General features: G+C 46.4%; 32 non-coding genes and 5 pseudogenes across 32 annotated transcripts; all 37 read right to left on the reverse strand.

The window, feature by feature from the left end:
- Positions 1-627: 627 nt before the first annotated feature.
- Positions 628-818, reverse strand: LOC137882869 (U2 spliceosomal RNA). Its single transcript, XR_011104288.1, has one exon. It is a non-coding gene; the product is annotated as a U2 spliceosomal RNA (small nuclear RNA).
- Positions 819-999: 181 nt separating this feature from the next.
- On the reverse strand, positions 1,000-1,112 carry LOC137883119 (U5 spliceosomal RNA). The gene has a single exon (XR_011104514.1). It is a non-coding gene; the product is annotated as a U5 spliceosomal RNA (small nuclear RNA).
- Positions 1,113-1,608: 496 nt separating this feature from the next.
- On the reverse strand, positions 1,609-1,772 carry LOC137882808 (U1 spliceosomal RNA). Its single transcript, XR_011104231.1, has one exon. It is a non-coding gene; the product is annotated as a U1 spliceosomal RNA (small nuclear RNA).
- Positions 1,773-2,445: 673 nt separating this feature from the next.
- On the reverse strand, positions 2,446-2,637 carry LOC137883049 (U2 spliceosomal RNA). The gene has a single exon (XR_011104460.1). It is a non-coding gene; the product is annotated as a U2 spliceosomal RNA (small nuclear RNA).
- A 540-nt stretch (positions 2,638-3,177) lies between these two features.
- LOC137882714 (U1 spliceosomal RNA) lies at positions 3,178-3,341 on the reverse strand. Its single transcript, XR_011104139.1, has one exon. It is a non-coding gene; the product is annotated as a U1 spliceosomal RNA (small nuclear RNA).
- A 673-nt stretch (positions 3,342-4,014) lies between these two features.
- LOC137882884 (U2 spliceosomal RNA) lies at positions 4,015-4,205 on the reverse strand. The gene has a single exon (XR_011104303.1). It is a non-coding gene; the product is annotated as a U2 spliceosomal RNA (small nuclear RNA).
- Positions 4,206-4,384: 179 nt separating this feature from the next.
- LOC137882563 (U5 spliceosomal RNA) lies at positions 4,385-4,498 on the reverse strand. Its single transcript, XR_011103996.1, has one exon. It is a non-coding gene; the product is annotated as a U5 spliceosomal RNA (small nuclear RNA).
- A 496-nt stretch (positions 4,499-4,994) lies between these two features.
- LOC137882777 (U1 spliceosomal RNA) lies at positions 4,995-5,158 on the reverse strand. The gene has a single exon (XR_011104201.1). It is a non-coding gene; the product is annotated as a U1 spliceosomal RNA (small nuclear RNA).
- A 673-nt stretch (positions 5,159-5,831) lies between these two features.
- LOC137883001 (U2 spliceosomal RNA) lies at positions 5,832-6,022 on the reverse strand. Its single transcript, XR_011104414.1, has one exon. It is a non-coding gene; the product is annotated as a U2 spliceosomal RNA (small nuclear RNA).
- Positions 6,023-6,203: 181 nt separating this feature from the next.
- LOC137883124 (U5 spliceosomal RNA) lies at positions 6,204-6,316 on the reverse strand. Its single transcript, XR_011104519.1, has one exon. It is a non-coding gene; the product is annotated as a U5 spliceosomal RNA (small nuclear RNA).
- Positions 6,317-6,812: 496 nt separating this feature from the next.
- Positions 6,813-6,976, reverse strand: LOC137882675 (U1 spliceosomal RNA). The gene has a single exon (XR_011104102.1). It is a non-coding gene; the product is annotated as a U1 spliceosomal RNA (small nuclear RNA).
- A 673-nt stretch (positions 6,977-7,649) lies between these two features.
- On the reverse strand, positions 7,650-7,840 carry LOC137882834 (U2 spliceosomal RNA). Its single transcript, XR_011104254.1, has one exon. It is a non-coding gene; the product is annotated as a U2 spliceosomal RNA (small nuclear RNA).
- Positions 7,841-8,017: 177 nt separating this feature from the next.
- Positions 8,018-8,134, reverse strand: LOC137883137 (U5 spliceosomal RNA). The gene has a single exon (XR_011104531.1). It is a non-coding gene; the product is annotated as a U5 spliceosomal RNA (small nuclear RNA).
- A 496-nt stretch (positions 8,135-8,630) lies between these two features.
- Positions 8,631-8,794, reverse strand: LOC137882796 (U1 spliceosomal RNA). The gene has a single exon (XR_011104219.1). It is a non-coding gene; the product is annotated as a U1 spliceosomal RNA (small nuclear RNA).
- A 673-nt stretch (positions 8,795-9,467) lies between these two features.
- On the reverse strand, positions 9,468-9,683 carry LOC137883062 (U2 spliceosomal RNA; annotated as a pseudogene).
- Positions 9,684-10,843: 1,160 nt separating this feature from the next.
- LOC137883053 (U2 spliceosomal RNA) lies at positions 10,844-10,951 on the reverse strand (annotated as a pseudogene).
- Positions 10,952-11,132: 181 nt separating this feature from the next.
- On the reverse strand, positions 11,133-11,245 carry LOC137883120 (U5 spliceosomal RNA). Its single transcript, XR_011104515.1, has one exon. It is a non-coding gene; the product is annotated as a U5 spliceosomal RNA (small nuclear RNA).
- A 496-nt stretch (positions 11,246-11,741) lies between these two features.
- On the reverse strand, positions 11,742-11,905 carry LOC137882678 (U1 spliceosomal RNA). Its single transcript, XR_011104105.1, has one exon. It is a non-coding gene; the product is annotated as a U1 spliceosomal RNA (small nuclear RNA).
- A 673-nt stretch (positions 11,906-12,578) lies between these two features.
- On the reverse strand, positions 12,579-12,769 carry LOC137882835 (U2 spliceosomal RNA). The gene has a single exon (XR_011104255.1). It is a non-coding gene; the product is annotated as a U2 spliceosomal RNA (small nuclear RNA).
- Positions 12,770-12,946: 177 nt separating this feature from the next.
- Positions 12,947-13,063, reverse strand: LOC137883138 (U5 spliceosomal RNA). Its single transcript, XR_011104532.1, has one exon. It is a non-coding gene; the product is annotated as a U5 spliceosomal RNA (small nuclear RNA).
- A 496-nt stretch (positions 13,064-13,559) lies between these two features.
- Positions 13,560-13,723, reverse strand: LOC137882767 (U1 spliceosomal RNA). The gene has a single exon (XR_011104191.1). It is a non-coding gene; the product is annotated as a U1 spliceosomal RNA (small nuclear RNA).
- Positions 13,724-14,396: 673 nt separating this feature from the next.
- On the reverse strand, positions 14,397-14,612 carry LOC137883063 (U2 spliceosomal RNA; annotated as a pseudogene).
- A 1,159-nt stretch (positions 14,613-15,771) lies between these two features.
- Positions 15,772-15,879, reverse strand: LOC137883055 (U2 spliceosomal RNA; annotated as a pseudogene).
- Positions 15,880-16,060: 181 nt separating this feature from the next.
- Positions 16,061-16,173, reverse strand: LOC137883121 (U5 spliceosomal RNA). The gene has a single exon (XR_011104516.1). It is a non-coding gene; the product is annotated as a U5 spliceosomal RNA (small nuclear RNA).
- A 496-nt stretch (positions 16,174-16,669) lies between these two features.
- LOC137883140 (U1 spliceosomal RNA) lies at positions 16,670-16,833 on the reverse strand. The gene has a single exon (XR_011104534.1). It is a non-coding gene; the product is annotated as a U1 spliceosomal RNA (small nuclear RNA).
- A 673-nt stretch (positions 16,834-17,506) lies between these two features.
- On the reverse strand, positions 17,507-17,697 carry LOC137882994 (U2 spliceosomal RNA). Its single transcript, XR_011104408.1, has one exon. It is a non-coding gene; the product is annotated as a U2 spliceosomal RNA (small nuclear RNA).
- A 178-nt stretch (positions 17,698-17,875) lies between these two features.
- On the reverse strand, positions 17,876-17,990 carry LOC137882607 (U5 spliceosomal RNA). The gene has a single exon (XR_011104039.1). It is a non-coding gene; the product is annotated as a U5 spliceosomal RNA (small nuclear RNA).
- Positions 17,991-18,486: 496 nt separating this feature from the next.
- Positions 18,487-18,650, reverse strand: LOC137882731 (U1 spliceosomal RNA). Its single transcript, XR_011104156.1, has one exon. It is a non-coding gene; the product is annotated as a U1 spliceosomal RNA (small nuclear RNA).
- Positions 18,651-19,323: 673 nt separating this feature from the next.
- On the reverse strand, positions 19,324-19,514 carry LOC137882957 (U2 spliceosomal RNA). Its single transcript, XR_011104372.1, has one exon. It is a non-coding gene; the product is annotated as a U2 spliceosomal RNA (small nuclear RNA).
- Positions 19,515-19,692: 178 nt separating this feature from the next.
- On the reverse strand, positions 19,693-19,807 carry LOC137882608 (U5 spliceosomal RNA). The gene has a single exon (XR_011104040.1). It is a non-coding gene; the product is annotated as a U5 spliceosomal RNA (small nuclear RNA).
- Positions 19,808-20,303: 496 nt separating this feature from the next.
- Positions 20,304-20,467, reverse strand: LOC137882672 (U1 spliceosomal RNA). The gene has a single exon (XR_011104099.1). It is a non-coding gene; the product is annotated as a U1 spliceosomal RNA (small nuclear RNA).
- A 673-nt stretch (positions 20,468-21,140) lies between these two features.
- On the reverse strand, positions 21,141-21,331 carry LOC137882871 (U2 spliceosomal RNA). The gene has a single exon (XR_011104290.1). It is a non-coding gene; the product is annotated as a U2 spliceosomal RNA (small nuclear RNA).
- A 185-nt stretch (positions 21,332-21,516) lies between these two features.
- LOC137882554 (U5 spliceosomal RNA) lies at positions 21,517-21,624 on the reverse strand (annotated as a pseudogene).
- Positions 21,625-22,120: 496 nt separating this feature from the next.
- Positions 22,121-22,284, reverse strand: LOC137882815 (U1 spliceosomal RNA). Its single transcript, XR_011104238.1, has one exon. It is a non-coding gene; the product is annotated as a U1 spliceosomal RNA (small nuclear RNA).
- Positions 22,285-22,956: 672 nt separating this feature from the next.
- On the reverse strand, positions 22,957-23,147 carry LOC137882993 (U2 spliceosomal RNA). Its single transcript, XR_011104407.1, has one exon. It is a non-coding gene; the product is annotated as a U2 spliceosomal RNA (small nuclear RNA).
- A 241-nt stretch (positions 23,148-23,388) lies between these two features.
- LOC137883065 (U5 spliceosomal RNA) lies at positions 23,389-23,504 on the reverse strand. Its single transcript, XR_011104464.1, has one exon. It is a non-coding gene; the product is annotated as a U5 spliceosomal RNA (small nuclear RNA).
- Positions 23,505-23,910: 406 nt separating this feature from the next.
- Positions 23,911-24,025, reverse strand: LOC137883115 (U5 spliceosomal RNA). The gene has a single exon (XR_011104510.1). It is a non-coding gene; the product is annotated as a U5 spliceosomal RNA (small nuclear RNA).
- Between the last annotated feature and the right edge of the window lie 176 nt (positions 24,026-24,201).

The raw sequence follows: 24,201 nt of genomic DNA on the forward strand, positions 1-24,201 counted from the left end.
TCTGGATGACGGTTCCCAGATGGCATAATCCCAGAGTCAGCATTAGCTTCCCTTGGCAAGCTGTTTCTGCTTCTGAGAAAGCAAACACAGCCCAGCAACCAAACGAAAATCTAAGCATGCTAACAATGGAAGGATCTTCGGAACACATTTCTCCCACAAAGAAGGGAAAATATCGGTGAGGAGAACACGCAATCATTTTAGGCCCATCCAAAAAGCCACACCCACTTCTCTCGGCAAACCCGGGCAATTTGCATTACTCAACACACAGCTTCACAGCATACAACAGACACTGCTGCACAGCTACGCTTGCACTTTTCTGGACAATCTGCAAACGAAATAGAGCCTACAAAATGACATCACCCACAATCTGACTCGGAGGACGGAAATTAGCATTCAGAGCTGGAAATTTCCCCAAGCAGTCAGGGCTGATGTATACAGTGATTTGAGGCTGGGAGCACAGTGTTGTTCCACAAAGGGCCTCGGTAAGGAGTAAACAGGGCCTTTGTTTGCCACAAGTCCCGGCCTTGAAGACAGACAGCGACTGTGACTCGCGTCGTTCATTTCAGAGTCAAATCAATCAACAGACTGATCCATTTAGATTGGTGTTTGGTTGTCCACAAGGCATTTAAAGAGTGCACCGTTCCCGGCAATGCTGCAATACCGGGTCAATGCGTGGAGTGAACGGAGCAAGCCCCTTTTTCATCTCCCAATGCTAAAAATCTGCTTAATACATTATCCTCATATAGAGGACATATCAGATATTAAACTGATAAGAACAGATACTACACTTGATCTTAGCCAAAAGGCCGAGAAGCGATGAGCCCCAACTGTTTGCTTCCTGAGGCAACCTCCTGACACATTTCTCCCTTGTCGTGGTGCAGTTCATTCAATGGGTCATGGCAGTGGCTGCTGCTTTGCACACCCGTCCAAACCCTCCATAGTCAAGCACCTTGGTCTAGTTAAGGACAGCTGTCTTTCTTTTCACAAGTGTACAAGGCTCAGCCAAACGTCAAAGCCTGCCAAAAATAGGTTTAACTCATTGGTGTTCCTCTCCACGGAAGTCTTTAGTAAAAGGCGAAAGACTTGTGCGTTATGAAGAGAAACCAAAGTAAGTACAGCACTCTTGTCGAGAGCAGCTGAAGACCCTAGTCGTCCCAGTCAAAACGCTCATGGTAAGCCTGAGTTGACGTGCCCTGTTCCAAATCCAAAGCCACACCCCTGCCCACATCTTAAAGAGGGCAATATTCTCCAATGTACTATTTCCTTCCCTCCATTCAAAAGCACAAATCTCGCTGTGTTATTTTTTCTTCATTTCACTGTTGATTCAGAGCTGGAAATTTCCCCCAGCAGTCAGGGCTGATGTATACAGTGATTTGAGGCTGGCAGCACAGTCCTGGTGCAGTTCTTTCAATGGGGCATAGCAGTGGCTGCTGCTTGGCACACCTGTCCAAGCCCTCCATGGTCAAGCACCATGGTCTAGTTAAGGACATCTTTCTTCCTTTTCACAAACGCCCAGGACTCGGCTACAGGAATCGGCAAGCCGAATAGCAGCATGTTGAGGTCCATGTCCGTCTACCAACCGTGTGATATTTTTTTCAACTTAAAAATCAGGGGAGAGCACGAACGCAGTCCCCCACTACCAGAAATTATGCAGCTGAGATTCCCACATTTGGGGAATTTGCAGTGGTCAGCACAACCGGAGTGCAATGGTTGAGCCTCACCCTGGGTGAACCACCTTCTTGATCACGGTATCTTCCCTGCCAGGTAAGTATGAGTTGGAAGACACAGAGACAGGGGTGGCATTCCCAGACACAGTACTCTGGATGACGGTTCCCAGATGGCATAATCCCAGAGTCAGCATTAGCTTCCCTTGGCAAGCTGTTTCTGCTTCTGAGAAAGCAAACACAGCCCAGCAACCAAACGAAAATCTAAGCATGCTAACAATGGAAGGATCTTCGGAACACATTTCTCCCACAAAGAAGGGAAAATATCGGTGAGGAGAACACGCAATCATTTTAGGCCCATCCAAAAAGCCACACCCACTTCTCTCGGCAAACCCGGGCAATTTGCATTACTCAACACACAGCTTCACAGCATACAACAGACACTGCTGCACAGCTACGCTTGCACTTTTCTGGACAATCTGCAAACGAAATAGAGCCTACAAAATGACATCACCCACAATCTGACTCGGAGGACGGAAATTAGCATTCAGAGCTGGAAATTTCCCCAAGCAGTCAGGGCTGATGTATACAGTGATTTGAGGCTGGGAGCACAGTGTTGTTCCACAAAGGGCCTCGGTAAGGAGTAAACAGGGCCTTTGTTTGCCACAAGTCCCGGCCTTGAAGACAGACAGCGACTGTGACTCGCGTTGTTCATTTCAGAGTCAAATCAATCAACAGACTGATCCATTTAGATTGGTGTTTGGTTGTCCACAAGGCATTTAAAGAGTGCACCGTTCCAGGCAATGCTGCAATACCGGGTCAATGCGTGGAGTGAACGGAGCAAGCCCCTTTTTCATCTCCCAATGCTAAAAATCTGCTTAATACATTATCCTCATATAGAGGACATATCAGATATTAAACTGATAAGAACAGATACTACACTTGATCTTAGCCAAAAGTCTTTAGTCTTTAGTAAAAGGCGAAATACTTGTGCTTTATGAAGAGAAACCAAAGTAAGTACAGCACTCTTGTCGAGAGCAGCTGAAGACCCTAGTCGTCCCAGTCAAAACGCTCATGGTAAGCCTGAGTTGACGTGCCCTGTTCCAAATCCAAAGCCACACCCCTGCCCACATCTTAAAGAGGGCAATATTCTCCAATGTACTATTTCCTTCCCTCCAATCAAAAGCACAAATCTCGCTGTGTTATTTTTTCTTCATTTCACTGTTGATTCAGAGCTGGAAATTTCCCCCAGCAATCAGGGCTGATGTATACAGTGATTTGAGGCTGGGAGCACAGTCCTGGTGCAGTTCTTTCAATGGGGCATAGCAGTGGCTGCTGCTTGGCACACCTGTCCAAGCCCTCCATGGTCAAGCACCATGGTCTAGTTAAGGACATCTTTCTTCCTTTTCACAAACGCCCAGGACTCGGCTACAGGAATCGGCAAGCGGAATAGCAGCATGTTGAGGTCCATGTCCGTCTACCAACCGGGTGATATTTTGTTCAACTTAAAAATCAGGGGAGAGCGCAAACGCAGTCCCCCACTACCAGAAATTATGCAGTCGAGATTCCCACATTTGGGGAATTCGCAGTGGTCAGCACAACCGGAGTGCAATGGTTGAGCCTCGCCCTGGGTGAACCACCTTCTTGATCATGGTATCTTCACTGCCAGGTAAGTATGAGTTGGAAGACACAGAGACAGGGGTGGCATTCCCAGACACAGTACTCTGGATGACGGTTCCCAGATGGCATAATCCCAGAGTCAGCATTAGCTTCCCTTGGCAAGCTGTTTCTGCTTCTGAGAAAGCAAACACAGCCCAGCAACCAAACGAAAATCTAAGCATGCTAACAATGGAAGGATCTTCGGAACACATTTCTCCCACAAAGAAGGGAAAATATCGGTGAGGAGAACACGCAATCATTTTAGGCCCATCCAAAAAGCCACACCCACTTCTCTCGGCAAACCCGGGCAATTTGCATTACTCAACACACAGCTTCACAGCATACAACAGACACTGCTGCACAGCTACGCTTGCACTTTTCTGGACAATCTGCAAACGAAATAGAGCCTACAAAATGACATCACCCACAATCTGACTCGGAGGACGGAAATTAGCATTCAGAGCTGGAAATTTCCCCAAGCAGTCAGGGCTGATGTATACAGTGATTTGAGGCTGGGAGCACAGTGTTGTTCCACAAAGGGCCTCGGTAAGGAGTAAACAGGGCCTTTGTTTGCCACAAGTCCCAGCCTTGAAGACAGACAGCGACTGTGACTCGCGTCGTTCATTTCAGAGTCAAATCAATCAACAGACTGATCCATTTAGATTGGTGTTTGGTTGTCATCGAGGCATTTAAACAGTGCACCGTTCCCGGCAATGCTGCAATACCGGGTCAATGCGTGGAGTGAACGGAGCAAGCCCCTTTTTCATCTCCCAATGCTAAAAATCTGCTTAATACATTATCCTCATATAGAGGACATATCAGATATTAAACTGATAAGAACAGATACTACACTTGATCTTAGCCAAAAGGCCGAGAAGCGATGAGCCCCAACTGTTTGCTTCCTGCGGCAACTTCCTGACACATTTCTCCCTTGTCGTGGTGCAGTTCATTCAATGGGTCATGGCAGTGGCTGCTGCTTTGCACACCCGTCCAAACCCTCCATAGTCAAGCACCTTGGTCTAGTTAAGGACAGCTGTCTTTCTTTTCACAAGTGTACAAGGCTCAGCCAAACGGCAAAGCCTGCCAAAAATAGTTTAACTCATTGGTGTTCCACTCCACGGAAGTCTTTAGTAAAAGGCGAAAGACTTGTGCGTTATGAAGAGAAACCAAAGTAAGTACAGCACTCTTGTCGAGAGCAGCTGAAGACCCTAGTCGTCCCAGTCAAAACGCTCATGGTAAGCCTGAGTTGACGTGCCCTGTTCCAAATCCAAAGCCACACCCCTGCCCACATCTTAAAGAGGGCAATATTCTCCAATGTACTATTTCCTTCCCTCCATTCAATAGCACAAATCTCGCTGTGTTATTTTTTCTTCATTTCACTGTTGATTCAGAGCTGGAAATTTCCCCCAGCAGTCAGGGCTGATGTATACAGTGATTTGAGGCTGGCAGCACAGTCCTGGTGCAGTTCTTTCAATGGGGCATAGCAGTGGCTGCTGCTTGGCACACCTGTCCAAGCCCTCCATGGTCAAGCACCATGGTCTAGTTAAGGACATCTTTCTTCCTTTTCACAAACGCCCAGGACTCGGCTACAGGAATCGGCAAGCGGAATAGCAGCATGTTGAGGTCCATGTCCGTCTACCAACCGTGTGATATTTTTTTCAACTTAAAAATCAGGGGAGAGCGCGAACGCAGTCCCCCACTACCAGAAATTATGCAGCTGAGATTCCCACATTTGGGGAATTCGCAGTGGTCAGCACAACCGGAGTGCAATGGTTGAGCCTCACCCTGGGTGAACCACCTTCTTGATCACAGTATCTTCCCTGCCAGGTAAGTATGAGTTGGAAGACACAGAGACAGGGGTGGCATTCCCAGACACAGTACTCTGGATGACGGTTCCCAGATGGCATAATCCCAGAGTCAGCATTAGCTTCCCTTGGCAAGCTGTTTCTGCTTCTGAGAAAGCAAACACAGCCCAGCAACCAAACGAAAATCTAAGCATGCTAACAATGGAAGGATCTTCGGAACACATTTCTCCCACAAAGAAGGGAAAATATCGGTGAGGAGAACACGCAATCATTTTAGGCCCATCCAAAAAGCCACACCCACTTCTCTCGGCAAACCCGGGCAATTTGCATTACTCAACACACAGCTTCACAGCATACAACAGACACTGCTGCACAGCTACGCTTGCACTTTTCTGGACAATCTGTAAACGAAATAGAGCCTACAAAATGACATCACCCACAATCTGACTCGGAGGACGGAAATTAGCATTCAGAGCTGGAAATTTCCCCAAGCAGTCAGGGCTGATGTATACAGTGATTTGAGGCTGGGAGCACAGTGTTGTTCCACAAAGGGCCTCGGTAAGGAGTAAACAGGGCCTTTGTTTGCCACAAGTCCCGGCCTTGAAGACAGACAGCGACTGTGACTCGCGTCGTTCATTTCAGAGTCAAATCAATCAACAGACTGATCCATTTAGATTGGTGTTTGGTTGTCCACAAGGCATTTAAAGAGTGCACCGTTCCCGGCAATGCTGCAATACCGGGTCAATGCGTGGAGTGAACGGAGCAAGCCCCTTTTTCATCTCCCAATGCTAAAAATCTGCTTAATACATTATCCTCATATAGAGGACATATTAGATATTAAACTGATAAGAACAGATACTACACTTGATCTTAGCCAAAAGGCCGAGAAGCGATGAGCCCCAACTGTTTGCTTCCTGAGGCAATCTCCTGACACATTTCTCCCTTGTCGTGGTGCAGTTCATTCAATGGGTCATGGCAGTGGCTGCTGCTTTGCACACCCGTCCAAACCCTCCATAGTCAAGCACCTTGGTCTAGTTAAGGACAGCTGTCTTTCTTTTCACAAGTGTACAAGTCTCAGCCAAACGGCAAAGCTTGCCAAAAATAGGTTTAACTCATTGGTGTTCCTCTCCACGGAAGTCTTTAGTAAAAGGCGAAAGACTTGTGCGTCATGAAGAGAAACCAAAGTAAGTACAGCACTCTTGTCGAGAGCAGCTGAAGACCCTAGTCGTCCCAGTCAAAACGCTCATGGTAAGCCTGAGTTGACGTGCCCTGTTCCAAATCCAAAGCCACACCCCTGCCCACATCTTAAAGAGGGCAATATTCTCCAATGTACTATTTCCTTCCCTCCAATCAAAAGCACAAATCTCGCTGTGTTATTTTTTCTTCATTTCAATGTTGATTCAGAGCTGGAAATTTCCCCCAGCAATCAGGGCTGATGTATACAGTGATTTGAGGCTGGGAGCACAGTCCTGGTGCAGTTCTTTCAATGGGGCATAGCAGTGGCTGCTGCTTGTCACACCTGTCCAAGCCCTCCATGGTCAAGCACCATGGTCTAGTTAAGGACATCTTTCTTCCTTTTCACAAACGCACAGGACTCGGCTACAGGAATCGGCAAGCGGAATAGCAGCATGTTGAGGTCCATGTCCGTCTACCATCCGGGTGATATTTTTTTCAACTTAAAAATCAGGGGAGTGCGCGAACGCAGTCCCCCACTACCAGAAATTATGCAGTAGAGATTCCCACATTTGGGGAATTCGCAGTGGTCAGCACAACCGGAGTGCAATGGTTGAGCCTCACCCTGGGTGAACCACCTTCTTGATCATGGTATCTTCCCTGCCAGGTAAGTATGAGTTGGAAGACACAGAGACAGGGGTGGCATTCCCAGACACAGTACTCTGGATGACGGTTCCCAGATGGCATAATCCCAGAGTCAGCATTAGCTTCCCTTGGCAAGCTGTTTCTGCTTCTGAGAAAGCAAACACAGCCCAGCAACCAAACGAAAATCTAAGCATGCTAACAATGGAAGGATCTTCGGAACACATTTCTCCCACAAAGAAGGGAAAATATCGGTGAGGAGAACACGCAATCATTTTAGGCCCATCCAAAAAGCCACACCCACTTCTCTCGGCAAACCCGGGCAATTTGCATTACTCAACACACAGCTTCACAGCATACAACAGACACTGCTGCACAGCTACGCTTGCACTTTTCTGGACAATCTGCAAACGAAATAGAGCCTACAAAATGACATCACCCACAATCTGACTCGGAGGACGGAAATTAGCATTCAGAGCTGGAAATTTCCCCAAGCAGTCAGGGCTGATGTATACAGTGATTTGAGGCTGGGAGCACAGTGTTGTTCCACAAAGGGCCTCGGTAAGGAGTAAACAGGGCCTTTGTTTGCCACAAGTCCCGGCCTTGAAGGCAGACAGCGACTGTGACTCGCGTCGTTCATTTCAGAGTCAAATCAATCAACAGACTGATCCATTTAGATTGGTGTTTGGTTGTCCACAAGGCATTTAAAGAGTGCACTGTTCCCGGCAATGCTGCAATACCGGGTCAATGCGTGGAGTGAACGGAGCAAGCCCCTTTTTCATCTCCCAATGCTAAAAATCTGCTTAATACATTATCCTCATATAGAGGACATATCAGATATTAAACTGATAAGAACAGATACTACACTTGATCTTAGCCAAAAGGCCGAGAAGCGATGAGCCCCAACTGTTTGCTTCCTGCGGCAACTTCCTGACACATTTCTCCCTTGTCGTGGTGCAGTTCATTCAGTGGGTCATGGCAGTGGCTGCTGCTTTGCACACCCGTCCAAACCCTCCATAGTCAAGCACCTTGGTCTAGTTAAGGAGAGCTGTTTTTCTTTTCACAAGTGTACAAGGCTCAGCCAAATGGCAAAGCCTGCCAAAAGTAGCTTTAACTTATTGGTGTTCCTCTCCACGGAAGTCTTTAGTAAAAGGCGAAAGACTTGTGCGTTATGAAGAGAAACCAAAGTAAGTACAGCACTCTTGTCGAGAGCAGCTGAAGACCCTAGTCGTCCCAGTCAAAACGCTCATGGTAAGCCTGAGTTGACGTGCCCTGTTCCAAATCCAAAGCCACACCCCTGCCCACATCTTAAAGAGGGCAATATTCTCCAATGTACTATTTCCTTCCCTCCAATCAAAAGCAAAAATCTCGCTGTGTTATTTTTTCTTCATTTCAATGTTGATTCAGAGCTGGAAATTTCCCCCAGCAATCAGGGCTGATGTATACAGTGATTTGAGGCTGGGAGCACAGTCCTGGTGCAGTTCTTTCAATGGGGCATAGCAGTGGCTGCTGCTTGGCACACCTGTCCAAGCCCTTCATGGTCAAGCACCATGGTCTAGTTAAGGACATCTTTCTTCCTTTTCACAAACGCACAGGACTCGGCTACAGGAATCGGCAAGCGGAATAGCAGCATGTTGAGGTCCATGTCCGTCTACCAACCGGGTGATATTTTTTTCAACTTAAAAATCAGGGGAGAGCGCGAACGCAGTCCCCCACTACCAGAAATTATGCAGTTGAGATTCCCACATTTGGGGAATTCGCAGTGGTCAGCACAACCGGAGTGCAATGATTGAGCCTCGCCCTGGGTGAACCACCTTCTCGATCACGGTATCTTCCCTGCCAGGTAAGTATGAGTTGGAAGACACAGAGACAGGGGTGGCATTCCCAGACACAGTACTCTGGATGACGGTTCCCAGATGGCATAATCCCAGAGTCAGCATTAGCTTCCCTTGGCAAGCTGTTTCTGCTTCTGAGAAAGCAAACACAGCCCAGCAACCAAACGAAAATCTAAGCATGCTAACAATGGAAGGATCTTCGGAACACATTTCTCCCACAAAGAAGGGAAAATATCGGTGAGGAGAACACGCAATCATTTTAGGCCCATCCAAAAAGCCACAGCCACTTCTCTCGGCAAACCCGGGCAATTTGCATTACTCAACACACAGCTTCACAGCATACAACAGACACTGCTGCACAGCTACGCTTGCACTTTTCTGGACAATCTGCAAACGAAATAGAGCCTACAAAATGACATCACCCACAATCTGACTCGGAGGACGGAAATTAGCATTCAGAGCTGGAAATTTCCCCAAGCAGTCAGGGCTGATGTATACAGTGATTTGAGGCTGGGAGCACAGTGTTGTTCCACAAAGGGCCTCGGTAAGGAGTAAACAGGGCCTTTGTTTGCCACAAGTCCCGGCCTTGAAGACAGACAGCGACTGTGACTCGCGTCGTTCATTTCAGAGTCAAATCAATCAACAGACTGATCCATTTAGATTGGTGTTTGGTTGTCAACGAGGCATTTAAAGAGTGCACCGTTCCCGGCAATGCTGCAATACCGGGTCAATGTGTGGAGTGAACGGAGCAAGCCCCTTTTTCATCTCCCAATGCTAAAAATCTGCTTAATACATTATCCTCATATAGAGGACATATCAGATATTAAAAACGAGGCCTATTTGCAGGCCTCAGCTCGAATAAAGATAAGAAATACCTAATTAATTGTATAAAAAAAAAAAAAAAAAAAAAAAAAATTTTATATATTTTTGAGATGAGAAAAATCATGGAACTATCAGAATACATGTTACTGGTTCACATAAGATAAGGATGGAACACAGCAGAACTTGGAAAACTCAAAAGCTCGATCTTGAAAAACAGCACTTTTAGGGTATTGTTTTTTGGAAAGTATGGGTATCCAAGACTTTTAATATGCTGGGCTCTTAGAACAACTGATATAGGCTCTATATACACAGCTATACATAGATACAGTGAAACATTTATGAAATATAGAGCATTTCAAATTAGAAAACTGATCAAATACTCCAATATTTGAATAAAAAAGTATTTTTAAAATTCAAAAACACTCTATATCACTTCTATGTATCACTCATGATGTTCATTGAATCAATAGACCGAAGATTGGACCTTTTTTGAGTGTTTTAAGCTCTTTCTATGCCCTTTTTAGTTATTTAGTTTAAGGTCAAATCCTGCTTCGACTCTCTGTTCAGGGCTGTATCTCAGCCCCCCCCTCTCCGATTTTCACCATTGAGACATCCTTCGAACCGTAGGAGCCAATAGAATTGCCTGGAATTGAAAGCTAGATGATTGACAGCACTATTAGCCAATAAAGCTCAAAAAGGTCCAGCTCTGAAATCTGATTTGCTGAGCTTCCAACCCTCCCAAGAATCCGAGGAGTGTCGGAGAGACACAAATCGAACGGATTCACACGGAGCAGCAGCAGCTGGACAAACATGCGTTGGAAGTACGGAGATATTCCATTTTTTCGCTGAGATTCGACCAAAAGTAAGTACAATATTCGATGAAAGCTATGTGACTTTTTGTGTTCGAAGCTGAATATCTCTGCGATGGTTTACCGGGGAGAGAAATGGAAACTATGTCCGTAATCTCCGTCAGGCGCTCGTGCTTTTTCATGCTGCATGTTTGTAGGTAGCACGTTGCTAACGGAGTGTAGCAGCCTTTATCTCCGGTCTGTCCCAGTCATATCGAGTATGATTTATGATATTTTGTTATTTGTTTGCTTGGCTGATGGGAGATGTGTTTGTCTCATGTAGAAGTGACCTAGTTCATGTTGTTCCCAGGACGCTGAGGTTTCTGCAGAACTATAACATCACTATATTCGTTCTTCGTGGGTTCTCTGCCAGTTACTTTTAACACAAAACTCTCTAAGTTTTGATGTACTCTGCGTCCAAATGGGGGACCCTTGGGTGTATCTGGTTAAACTGATAAGAACAGATACTACACTTGATCTTAGCCAAAAGGCCGAGAAGCGATGAGCCCCAACTGTTTGCTTCCTGAGGCAACCTCCTGACACATTTCTCCCTTGTCGTGGTGCAGTTCATTCAATGGGTCATGGCAGTGGCTGCTGCTTTGCACACCCGTCCAAACACTCCATAGTCAAGCACCTTGGTCTAGTTAAGGACAGCTGTCTTTCTTTTCACAAGTGTACAAGGCTCAGCCAAACTGCAAAGCCTGCCAAAAATAGGTTTAACTCATTGGTGTTCCTCTCCACGGAAGTCTTTAGTAAAAGGCGAAAGACTTGTGCGTTATGAAGAGAAACCAAAGTAAGTACAGCACTCTTGTCGAGAGCAGCTGAAGACCCTAGTCGTCCCAGTCAAAACGCTCATGGTAAGCCTGAGTTGACGTGCCCTGTTCCAAATCCAAAGCCACACCCCTGCCCACATCTTAAAGAGGGCAATATTCTCCAATGTACTATTTCCTTCCCTCCAATCAAAAGCACAAATCTCGCTGTGTTATTTTTTCTTCATTTCAATGTTGATTCAGAGCTGGAAATTTCCCCCAGCAATCAGGGCTGATGTATACAGTGATTTGAGGCTGGGAGCACAGTCCTGGTGCAGTTCTTTCAATGGGGCATAGCAGTGGCTGCTGCTTGTCACACCTGTCCAAGCCCTCCATGGTCAAGCACCATGGTCTAGTTAAGGACATCTTTCTTCCTTTTCACAAACGCACAGGACTCGGCTACAGGAATCGGCAAGCGGAATAGCAGCATGTTGAGGTCCATGTCCGTCTACCATCCGGGTGATATTTTTTTCAACTTAAAAGTCAGGGGAGTGCGCGAACGCAGTCCCCCACTACCAGAAATTATGCAGTAGAGATTCCCACATTTGGGGAATTCGCAGTGGTCAGCACAACCGGAGTGCAATGGTTGAGCCTCGCCCTGGGTGAACCACCTTCTTGATCATGGTATCTTCCCTGCCAGGTAAGTATGAGTTGGAAGACACAGAGACAGGGGTGGCATTACCAGACACAGTACTCTGGATGACGGTTCCCAGATGGCATAATCCCAGAGTCAGCATTAGCTTCCCTTGGCAAGCTGTTTCTGCTTCTGAGAAAGCAAACACAGCCCAGCAACCAAACGAAAATCTAAGCATGCTAACAATGGAAGGATCTTCGGAACACATTTCTCCCACAAAGAAGGGAAAATATCGGTGAGGAGAACACGCAATCATTTTAGGCCCATCCAAAAAGCCACACCCACTTCTCTCGGCAAACCCGGGCAATTTGCATTACTCAACACACAGCTTCACAGCATACAACAGACACTGCTGCACAGCTACGCTTGCACTTTTCTGGACAATCTGCAAACGAAATAGAGCCTACAAAATGACATCACCCACAATCTGACTCGGAGGACGGAAATTAGCATTCAGAGCTGGAAATTTCCCCAAGCAGTCAGGGCTGATGTATACAGTGATTTGAGGCTGGGAGCACAGTGTTGTTCCACAAAGGGCCTCGGTAAGGAGTAAACAGGGCCTTTGTTTGCCACAAGTCCCGGCCTTGAAGACAGACAGCGACTGTGACTCGCGTCGTTCATTTCAGAGTCAAATCAATCAACAGACTGATCCATTTAGATTGGTGTTTGGTTGTCCACAAGGCATTTAAAGAGTGCACTGTTCCCGGCAATGCTGCAATACCGGGTCAATGCGTGGAGTGAACGGAGCAAGCCCCTTTTTCATCTCCCAATGCTAAAAATCTGCTTAATACATTATCCTCATATAGAGGACATATCAGATATTAAACTGATAAGAACAGATACTACACTTGATCTTAGCCAAAAGGCCGAGAAGCGATGAGCCCCAACTGTTTGCTTCCTGCGGCAACTTCCTGACACATTTCTCCCTTGTCGTGGTGCAGTTCATTCAGTGGGTCATGGCAGTGGCTGCTGCTTTGCACACCCGTCCAAACCCTCCATAGTCAAGCACCTTGGTCTAGTTAAGGAGAGCTGTTTTTCTTTTCACAAGTGTACAAGGCTCAGCCAAATGGCAAAGCCTGCCAAAAGTAGCTTTAACTTATTGGTGTTCCTCTCCACGGAAGTCTTTAGTAAAAGGCGAAAGACTTGTGCGTTATGAAGAGAAACCAAAGTAAGTACAGCACTCTTGTCGAGAGCAGCTGAAGACCCTAGTCGTCCCAGTCAAAACGCTCATGGTAAGCCTGAGTTGACGTGCCCTGTTCCAAATCCAAAGCCACACCCCTGCCCACATCTTAAAGAGGGCAATATTCTCCAATGTACTATTTCCTTCCCTCCAATCAAAAGCAAAAATCTCGCTGTGTTATTTTTTCTTCATTTCAATGTTGATTCAGAGCTGGAAATTTCCCCCAGCAATCAGGGCTGATGTATACAGTGATTTGAGGCTGGGAGCACAGTCCTGGTGCAGTTCTTTCAATGGGGCATAGCAGTGGCTGCTGCTTGGCACACCTGTCCAAGCCCTTCATGGTCAAGCACCATGGTCTAGTTAAGGACATCTTTCTTCCTTTTCACAAACGCACAGGACTCGGCTACAGGAATCGGCAAGCGGAATAGCAGCATGTTGAGGTCCATGTCCGTCTACCAACCGTGTGATATTTTTTTCAACTTAAAAATCAGGGGAGAGCGCGAACGCAGTCCCCCACTACCAGAAATTATGCAGTTGAGATTCCCACATTTGGGGAATTCGCAGTGGTCAGCACAACCGGAGTGCAATGATTGAGCCTCGCCCTGGGTGAACCACCTTCTTGATCACGGTATCTTCCCTGCCAGGTAAGTATGAGTTGGAAGACACAGAGACAGGGGTGGCATTCCCAGACACAGTACTCTGGATGACGGTTCCCAGATGGCATAATCCCAGAGTCAGCATTAGCTTCCCTTGGCAAGCTGTTTCTGCTTCTGAGAAAGCAAACACAGCCCAGCAACCAAACGAAAATCTAAGCATGCTAACAATGGAAGGATCTTCGGAACACATTTCTCCCACAAAGAAGGGAAAATATCGGTGAGGAGAACACGCAATCATTTTAGGCCCATCCAAAAAGCCACAGCCACTTCTCTCGGCAAACCCGGGCAATTTGCATTACTCAACACACAGCTTCACAGCATACAACAGACACTGCTGCACAGCTACGCTTGCACTTTTCTGGACAATCTGCAAACGAAATAGAGCCTACAAAATGACATCACCCACAATCTGACTCGGAGGACGGAAATTAGCATTCAGAGCTGGAAATTTCCCCAAGCAGTCAGGGCTGATGTATACAGTGATTTGAGGCTGGGAGCACAGTGTTGTTCCACAAAGGGCCTCGGTAAGGAGTAAACAGGGCCTTTGTTTGCCACAAGTCCCGGCCTTGAAGACAGACAGCGACTGTGACTCGCGTCGTTCATTTCAGAGTCAAATCAATCAACAGACTGATCCATTTAGATTGGTGTTTGGTTGTCAACGAGGCATTTAAAGAGTGCACCGTTCCCGGCAATGCTGCAATACCGGGTCAATGTGTGGAGTGAACGGAGCAAGCCCCTTTTTCATCTCCCAATGCTAAAAATCTGCTTAATACATTATCCTCATATAGAGGACATATCAGATATTAAAAACGAGGCCTATTTGCAGGCCTCAGCTCGAATAAAGATAAGAAATACCTAATTAATTGTATAAAAAAAAAAAAAAAAAAAAAAAAATTTTATATATTTTTGAGATGAGAAAAATCATGGAACTATCAGAATACATGTTACTGGTTCACATAAGATAAGGATGGAACACAGCAGAACTTGGAAAACTCAAAAGCTCGATCTTGAAAAACAGCACTTTTAGGGTATTGTTTTTTGGAAAGTATGGGTATCCAAGACTTTTAATATGCTGGGCTCTTAGAACAACTGATATAGGCTCTATATACACAGCTATACATAGATACAGTGAAACATTTATGAAATATAGAGCATTTCAAATTAGAAAACTGATCAAATACTCCAATATTTGAATAAAAAAGTATTTTTAAAATTCAAAAACACTCTATATCACTTCTATGTATCACTCATGATGTTCATTGAATCAATAGACCGAAGATTGGACCTTTTTTGAGTGTTTTAAGCTCTTTCTATGCCCTTTTTAGTTATTTAGTTTAAGGTCAAATCCTGCTTCGACTCTCTGTTCAGGGCTGTATCTCAGCCCCCCCCTCTCCGATTTTCACCATTGAGACATCCTTCGAACCGTAGGAGCCAATAGAATTGCCTGGAATTGAAAGCTAGATGATTGACAGCACTATTAGCCAATAAAGCTCAAAAAGGTCCAGCTCTGAAATCTGATTTGCTGAGCTTCCAACCCTCCCAAGAATCCGAGGAGTGTCGGAGAGACACAAATCGAACGGATTCACACGGAGCAGCAGCAGCTGGACAAACATGCGTTGGAAGTACGGAGATATTCCATTTTTTCGCTGAGATTCGACCAAAAGTAAGTACAATATTCGATGAAAGCTATGTGACTTTTTGTGTTCGAAGCTGAATATCTCTGCGATGGTTTACCGGGGAGAGAAATGGAAACTATGTCCGTAATCTCCGTCAGGCGCTCGTGCTTTTTCATGCTGCATGTTTGTAGGTAGCACGTTGCTAACGGAGTGTAGCAGCCTTTATCTCCGGTCTGTCCCAGTCATATCGAGTATGATTTATGATATTTTGTTATTTGTTTGCTTGGCTGATGGGAGATGTGTTTGTCTCATGTAGAAGTGACCTAGTTCATGTTGTTCCCAGGACGCTGAGGTTTCTGCAGAACTATAACATCACTATATTCGTTCTTCGTGGGTTCTCTGCCAGTTACTTTTAACACAAAACTCTCTAAGTTTTGATGTACTCTGCGTCCAAATGGGGGACCCTTGGGTGTATCTGGTTAAACTGATAAGAACAGATACTACACTTGATCTTAGCCAAAAGGCCGAGAAGCGATGAGCCCCAACTGTTTGCTTCCTGAGGCAACCTCCTGACACATTTCTCCCTTGTCGTGGTGCAGTTCATTCAATGGGTCATGGCAGTGGCTGCTGCTTTGCACACCCGTCCAAACACTCCATAGTCAAGCACCTTGGTCTAGTTAAGGACAGCTGTCTTTCTTTTCACAAGTGTACAAGGCTCAGCCAAACTGCAAAGCCTGCCAAAAATAGGTTTAACTCATTGGTGTTCCTCTCCACGGAAGTCTTTAGTAAAAGGCGAAAGACTTGTGCGTTATGAAGAGAAACCAAAGTAAGTACAGCACTCTTGTCGAGAGCAGCTGAAGACCCTAGTCGTCCCAGTCAAAACGCTGATGGTAAGCCTGAGTTGACGTGCCCTGTTCCAAATCCAAAGCCACACCCCTGCCCACATCTTAAAGAGGGCAATATTCTCCAATGTACTATTTCCTTCCCTCCATTCAAAAGCACAAATCTCACTGTGTTATTTTTTCTTCATTTCACTGTTGATTCAGAGCTGGAAATTTCCACCTGCAATCATGGCTGATGTATACAGTGATTTGAGGCTGGGAGCACAGTCCTGGTGCAGTTCTTTCAATGGGGCATAGCAGTGGCTGCTGCTTGGCACACCTGTCCAAGCCCTCCATGGTCAAGCACCATGGTCTAGTTAAGGACATCTTTCTTCCTTTTCACAAACGCCCAGGACTCGGCTACAGGAATCGGCAAGCCGAATAGCAGCATGTTGAGGTTGATGTCCGTCTACCAACCGTGTGATATTTTTTTCAACTTAAAAATCAGGGGAGAGCGCGAACGCAGTCCCCCACTACCAGAAATTATGCAGTCGAGATTCCCACATTTGGGGAATTCGCAGTGGTCAGCACAACCGGAGTGCAATGGTTGAGCCTCGCCCTGGGTGAACCACCTTCTTGATCATGGTATCTTCCCTGCCAGGTAAGTATGAGTTGGAAGACACAGAGACAGGGGTGGCATTCCCAGACACAGTACTCTGGATGACGGTTCCCAGATGGCATAATCCCAGAGTCAGCATTAGCTTCCCTTGGCAAGCTGTTTCTGCTTCTGAGAAAGCAAACACAGCCCAGCAACCAAACGAAAATCTAAGCATGCTAACAATGGAAGGATCTTCGGAACACATTTCTCCCACAAAAAAGGGAAAATATCGGTGAGGAGAACACGCAATCATTTTAGGCCCATCCAAAAAGCCACACCCACTTCTCTCGGCAAACCCGGGCAATTTGCATTACTCAACACACAGCTTCACAGCATACAACAGACACTGCTGCACAGCTACGCTTGCACTTTTCTGGACAATCTGCAAACGAAATAGAGCCTACAAAATGACATCACCCACAATCTGACTCGGAGGACGGAAATTAGCATTCAGAGCTGGAAATTTCCCCAAGCAGTCAGGGCTGATGTATACAGTGATTTGAGGCTGGGAGCACAGTGTTGTTCCACAAAGGGCCTCGGTAAGGAGTAAACAGGGCCTTTGTTTGCCACAAGTCCCGGCCTTGAAGACAGACAGCGACTGTGACTCGCGTCGTTCATTTCAGAGTCAAATCAATCAACAGACTGATCCATTTAGATTGGTGTTTGGTTGTCCACAAGGCATTTAAAGAGTGCACCGTTCCAGGCAAGGCTGCAATACCGGGTCAATGCGTGGAGTGAACGGAGCAAGCCCCTTTTTCATCTCCCAATGCTAAAAATCTGCTTAATACATTATCCTCATATAGAGGACATATCAGATATTAAACTGATAAGAACAGATACTACACTTGATCTTAGCCAAAAGGCCGAGAAGCGATGAGCCCCAACTGTTTGCTTCCTGAGGCAACCTCCTGACACATTTCTCCCTTGTCGTGGTGCAGTTCATTCAATGGGTAATGGCAGTGGCTGCTGCTTTGCACACCCGTCCAAACCCTCCATAGTCGAGCACCTTGGTCTAATTAAGGACAGCTGTTTTTCTTTTCACAAGTGTACAAGGCTCAGCCAAACGGCAAAGCCTGCCAAAATAGGTTTAACTCATTGGTGTTCCTCTCCACGGAAGTCTTTAATAAAAGGCGAAAGACTTGTGCGTTATGAAGAGAAACCAAAGTAAGTACAGCACTCTTGTCGAGAGCAGCTGAAGACCCTAGTCGTCCCAGTCAAAATGCTCATGGTAAACCTGAGTTGACGTGCCCTGTTCCAAATCCAAAGCCACACCCCTGCCCACATCTTAAAGAGGGCAATATTCTCCAATGTACTATTTCCTTCCCTCCATTCAAAAGCACAAATCTCGCTGTGTTATTTTTTCTTCATTTCACTGTTGATTCAGAGCTGGAAATTTCCCCCAGCAGTCAGGGCTGATGTATACAGTGATTTGAGGCTGGCAGCACAGTCCTGGTGCAGTTCTTTCAATGGGGCATAGCAGTGGCTGCTGCTTGGCACACCTGTCCAAGCTCTTCATGGTCAAGCACCATGGTCTAGTTAAGGACATCTTTCTTCCTTTTCACAAACGCCCAGGACTCGGCTACAGGAATCGGCAAGCCGAATGGCAGCATGTTGAGGTCCATGTCCGTCTACCAACCGGGTGATATTTTTTTCAACTTAAAAATCAGGGGAGAGCGCGAACGCAGTCCCCCACTACCAGAAATTATGCAGTTGAGATTCCCACGTTTGGGGAATTCGCAGTGGTCAGCACAACCGGAGTGCAATGGTTGAGCCTCGCCCTGGGTGAACCACCTTCTTGATCATGGCATCTTCCCTGCCAGGTAAGTATGAGTTGGAAGACACAGAGACAGGGGTGGCATTCCCAGACACAGTACTCTGGATGACGGTTCCCAGATGGCATAATCCCAGAGTCAGCATTAGCTTCCCTTGGCAAGCTGTTTCTGCTTCTGAGAAAGCAAACACAGCCCAGCAACCAAACGAAAATCTAAGCATGCTAACAATGGAAGGATCTTCGGAACACATTTCTCCCACAAAGAAGGGAAAATATCGGTGAGGAGAACACGCAATCATTTTAGGCCCATCCAAAAAGCCACACCCACTTCTCTCGGCAAACCCGGGCAATTTGCATTACTCAACACACAGCTTCACAGCATACAACAGACACTGCTGCACAGCTACGCTTGCACTTTTCTGGACAATCTGCAAACGAAATAGAGCCTACAAAATGACATCACCCACAATCTGACTCGGAGGACGGAAATTAGCATTCAGAGCTGGAAATTTCCCCAAGCAGTCAGGGCTGATGTATACAGTGATTTGAGGCTGGGAGCACAGTGTTGTTCCACAAAGGGCCTCGGTAAGGAGTAAACAGGGCCTTTGTTTGCCACAAGTCCCGGCCTTGAAGACAGACAGCGACTGTGACTCGCGTCGTTCATTTCAGAGTCAAATCAATCAACAGACTGATCCATTTAGATTGGTGTTTGGTTGTCCACAAGGCATTTAAAGAGTGCACCGTTCCAGGCAATGCTGCAATACCGGGTCAATGCGTGGAGTGAACGGAGCAAGCCCCTTTTTCATCTCCCAATGCTAAAAATCTGCTTAATACATTATCCTCATATAGAGGACATATCAGATATTAAACTGATAAGAACAGATACTACACTTGATCTTAGCCAAAAGGCCGAGAAGCGATGAGCCCCAACTGTTTGCTTCCTGAGGCAACCTCCTGACGCTTTTCTCCCTTGTCGTGGTGCAGTTCATTCAATGGGTCATGGCAGTGGCTGCTGCTTTGCACACCCGTCCAAACCCTCCATAGTCAAGCACCTTGGTCTAATTAAGGACAGCTGTTTTTCTTTTCACAAGTGTACAAGGCTCAGCCAAACGGCAAAGCCTGCCAAAATAGGTTTAACTCATTGGTGTTCCTCTCCACGGAAGTCTTTAATAAAAGGCGAAAGACTTGTGCGTTATGAAGAGAAACCAAAGTAAGTACAGCACTCTTGTCGAGAGCAGCTGAAGACCCTAGTCGTCCCAGTCAAAACGCTCATAGTAAGCCTGAGTTGACGTGCCCTGTTCCAAATCCAAAGCCACACCCCTACCCACATCTTAAAGAGGGCAATATTCTCCAATGTACTATTTCCTTCCCTCCATTCAAAAGCACAAATCTCACTGTGTTATTTTTTCTTCATTTCACTGTTGATTCAGAGCTGGAAATTTCCCCCAGCAGTCAGGGCTGATGTATACAGTGATTTGAGGCTGGCAGCACAGTCCTGGTGCAGTTCTTTCAATGGGGCATAGCAGTGGCTGCTGCTTGGCACACCTGTCCAAGCCCTTCATGGTCAAGCACCATGGTCTAGTTAAGGACATCTTTCTTCATTTTCACAAACGCCCAGGACTCGGCTACAGGAATCGGCAAGCGGAATAGCAGCATGTTGAGGTCCATGTCCGTCTACCAACCGGGTGATATTTTTTTCAACTTAAAAATCAGGGGAGAGCGCGAACGCAGTCCCCCACTACCAGAAATTATGCAGTCGAGATTCCCACATTTGGGGAATTCGCAGTGGTCAGCACAACCGGAGTGCAATGGTTGAGCATCGCCCTGGGTGAACCACCTTCTTGATCATGGTATCTTCCCTGCCAGGTAAGTATGAGTTGGAAGACACAGAGACAGGGGTGGCATTCCCAGACACAGTACTCTGGATGACGGTTCCCAGATGGCATAATCCCAGAGTCAGCATTAGCTTCCCTTGGCAAGCTGTTTCTGCTTCTGAGAAAGCAAACACAGCCCAGCAACCAAACGAAAATCTAAGCATGCTAACAATGGAAGGATCTTCGGAACACATTTCTCCCACAAAGAAGGGAAAATATCGGTGAGGAGAACACGCAATCATTTTAGGCCCATCCAAAAAGCCACACCCACTTCTCTCGGCAAACCCGGGCAATTTGCATTACTCAACACACAGCTTCACAGCATACAACAGACACTGCTGCACAGCTACGCTTGCACTTTTCTGGACAATCTGCAAACGAAATAGAGCCTACAAAATGACATCACCCACAATCTGACTCGGAGGACGGAAATTAGCATTCAGAGCTGGAAATTTCCTCAAGCAGTCAGGGCTGATGTATACAGTGATTTGAGGCTGGGAGCACAGTGTTGTTCCACAAAGGGCCTCGGTAAGGAGTAAACAGGGCCTTTGTTTGCCACAAGTCCCGGCCTTGAAGACAGACAGCGACTGTGACTCGCGTCGTTCATTTCAGAGTCAAATCAATCAACAGACTGATCCATTTAGATTGGTGTTTGGTTGTCCACAAGGCATTTAAAGAGTGCACCGTTCCCGGCAATGCTGCAATACCGGGTCAATGCGTGGAGTGAACGGAGCAAGCCCCTTTTTCATCTCCCAATGCTAAAAATCTGCTTAATACATTATCCTCATATAGAGGACATATCAGATATTAAACTGATAAGAACAGATACTACACTTGATCTTAGCCAAAAGGCCGAGAAGCGATGAGCCCCAACTGTTTGCTTCCTGAGGCAACCTCCTGACACATTTCTCCCTTGTCGTGGTGCAGTTCATTCAATGGGTCATGGCAGTGGCTGCTGCTTTGCACACCCATCCAAACCCTCCATAGTCAAGCACCCTGGTCTAGTTAAGGACAGCTGTCTTTCTTTTCACAAGTGTACAAGTCTCAGCCAAACTTCAAAGCCTGCCAAAAATAGTTTAACTCATTGGTGTTCCTCTCCACGGAAGTCTTTAGTAAAAGGCGAAAGACTTGTGCTTTATGAAGAGAAACCAAAGTAAGTACAGCACTCTTGTCGAGAGCAGCTGAAGACCCTAGTCGTCCCAGTCAAAACGCTCATGGTAAGCCTGAGTTGACGTGCCCTGTTCCAAATCCAAAGCCACACCCCTGCCCACATCTTAAAGAGGGCAATATTCTCCAATGTACTATTTCCTTCCCTCCAATCAAAAGCACAAATCTCACTGTGTTATTTTTTCTTTATTTCACTGTTGATTCAGAGCTGGAAATTTCCCCCAGCAGTCAGGGCTGATGTATACAGTGATTTGAGGCTGGGAGCACAGTCCTGGTGCAGTTCTTTCAATGGGGCATAGCAGTGGCTGCTGCTTGGCACACCTGTCCAAGCCCTCCATGGTCAAGCACCATGGTCTAGTTAAGGACATCTTTCTTCCTTTTCACAAACGCCCAGGACTCGGCTACAGGAATCGGCAAGCGGAATAGCAGCATGTTGAGGTCCATGTCCGTCTACCAACCGGGTGATATTTTTTTCAACTTAAAAATCAGGGGAGAGCGCGAACGCAGTCCCCCACTACCAGAAGTTATGCAGTCGAGATTCCCACATTTGGGGAATTCGCAGTGGTCAGTGCAACTGGAGTGCAATGGTTGAGCCTCGCCCTGGGTGAACCACCTTCTTGATCACGGTATCTTCCCTGCCAGGTAAGTATGAGTTGGAAGACACAGAGACAGGGGTGGCATTCCCAGACACAGTACTCTGGATGACGGTTCCCAGATGGCATAATCCCAGAGTCAGCATTAGCTTCCCTTGGCAAGCTGTTTCTGCTTCTGAGAAAGCAAACACAGCCCAGCAACCAAACAAAAATATAAGCATGCTAACAATGGAAGGATCTTCGGAACACATTTCTCCCACAAAGAAGGGAAAATATCGGTGAGGAGAACACGCAATCATTTTAGGCCCATCCAAAAAGCCACACCCACTTCTCTCGGCAAACCCGGGCAATTTGCATTACTCAACACACAGCTTCACAGCATACAACAGACACTGCTGCACAGCTACGCTTGCACTTTTCTGGACAATCTGCAAACGAAATAGAGCCTACAAAATGACATCACCCACAATCTGACTCGGAGGACGGAAATTAGCATTCAGAGCTGGAAATTTCCCAAGCAGTCAGGGCTGATGTATACAGTGATTTGAGGCTGGGAGCATAGTGTTGTTCCACAAAGGGCCTCGGTAAGGAGTAAACAGGGCCTTTGTTTGCCACAAGTCCCGGCCTTGAAGACAGACAGCGACTGTGACTCGCGTCGTTCATTTCAGAGTCAAATCAATCAACAGACTGATCCATTTAGATTGGTGTTTGGTTGTCCACAAGGCATTTAAAGAGTGCACCGTTCCAGGCAATGCTGCAATACCGGGTCAATGCGTGGAGTGAACGGAGCAAGCCCCTTTTTCATCCCCCAATGCTAAAAATCTGCTTAATACATTATCCTCATATAGAGGACATATCAGATATTAAACTGATAAGAACAGATACTACACTTGATCTTAGCCAAAAGGCCGAGAAGCGATGAGCCCCAACTGTTTGCTTCCTGCGGCAACTTCCTGACACATTTCTCCCTTGTCGTGGTGCAGTTCATTCAATGGGTCATGGCAGAGAAACCAAAGTAAGTACAGCACTCCCATGTCGTGATGCAGTTCATTCAATGGGTCATGGCAGTGGCTGCTGCTTTGCACACCCGTCCAAACCCTCCATAGTCAAGCACTCTGGTCTAGTTAAGGACAGCTGTCTTTCTTTTCACAAGTGTACAAGTCTCAGCCAAACGGCAAAGTTCGCCAAAAATAGGTTTAACTCATTGGTGTTCCTCTCCACGGAAGTCTTTAGTAAAAGGCGAAAGACTTGTGCGTTATGAAGAGAAACCAAAGTAAGTACAGCACTCTTGTCGAGAGCAGCTGAAGACCCTAGTCGTCCCAGTCAAAACGCTCATGGTAAGCCTGAGTTGACGTGCCCTGTTCCAAATCCAAAGCCACACCCCTGCCCACATCTTAAAGAGGGCAATATTCTCCAATGTACTATTTCCTTCCCTCCAATCAAAAGCACAAATCTCACTGTGTTATTTTTTCTTCATTTCACTGTTGATTCAGAGCTGGAAATTTCCCCCAGCAGTCAGGGCTGATGTATACAGTGATTTGAGGCTGGGAGCACAGTCCTGGTGCAGTTCATTCAATGGGTCATGGCAGTGGCTGCTGCTTTGCACACCCGTCCAAACCCTCCATAGTCAAGCACCTTGGTCTACTTAAGGACAGCTGTCTTTCTTTTCACAAGTGTACAAGGCTCAGCCAAACGGCAAAGCCTGCCAAAAATAGGTTTAACTCATTGGTGTTCCTCTCCACGGAAGTCTTTAGTAAAAGGCGAAAGACTTGTGCGTTATGAAGAGAAACCAAAGTAAGTACAGCACTCTTGTCGAGAGCAGCTGAAGACCCTAGTCGTCCCAGTCAAAACGCTCATGGTAAGCCTGAGTTGACGTGCCCTGTTCCAAATCCAAAGCCACACCCCTGCCCACATCTTAAAGAGGGCAATATTCTCCAATGTACTATTTCCTTCCCTCCATTCAAAAGCACAAAT

The sequence above is a fragment of the Cebidichthys violaceus genome, unplaced genomic scaffold, assembly GCF_023349555.1.
Source record: "Cebidichthys violaceus isolate CVI_PGR_0920_01 unplaced genomic scaffold, fCebVio1.0.p SCAF_32, whole genome shotgun sequence".
NCBI lineage: Eukaryota > Metazoa > Chordata > Actinopteri > Perciformes > Stichaeidae > Cebidichthys > Cebidichthys violaceus.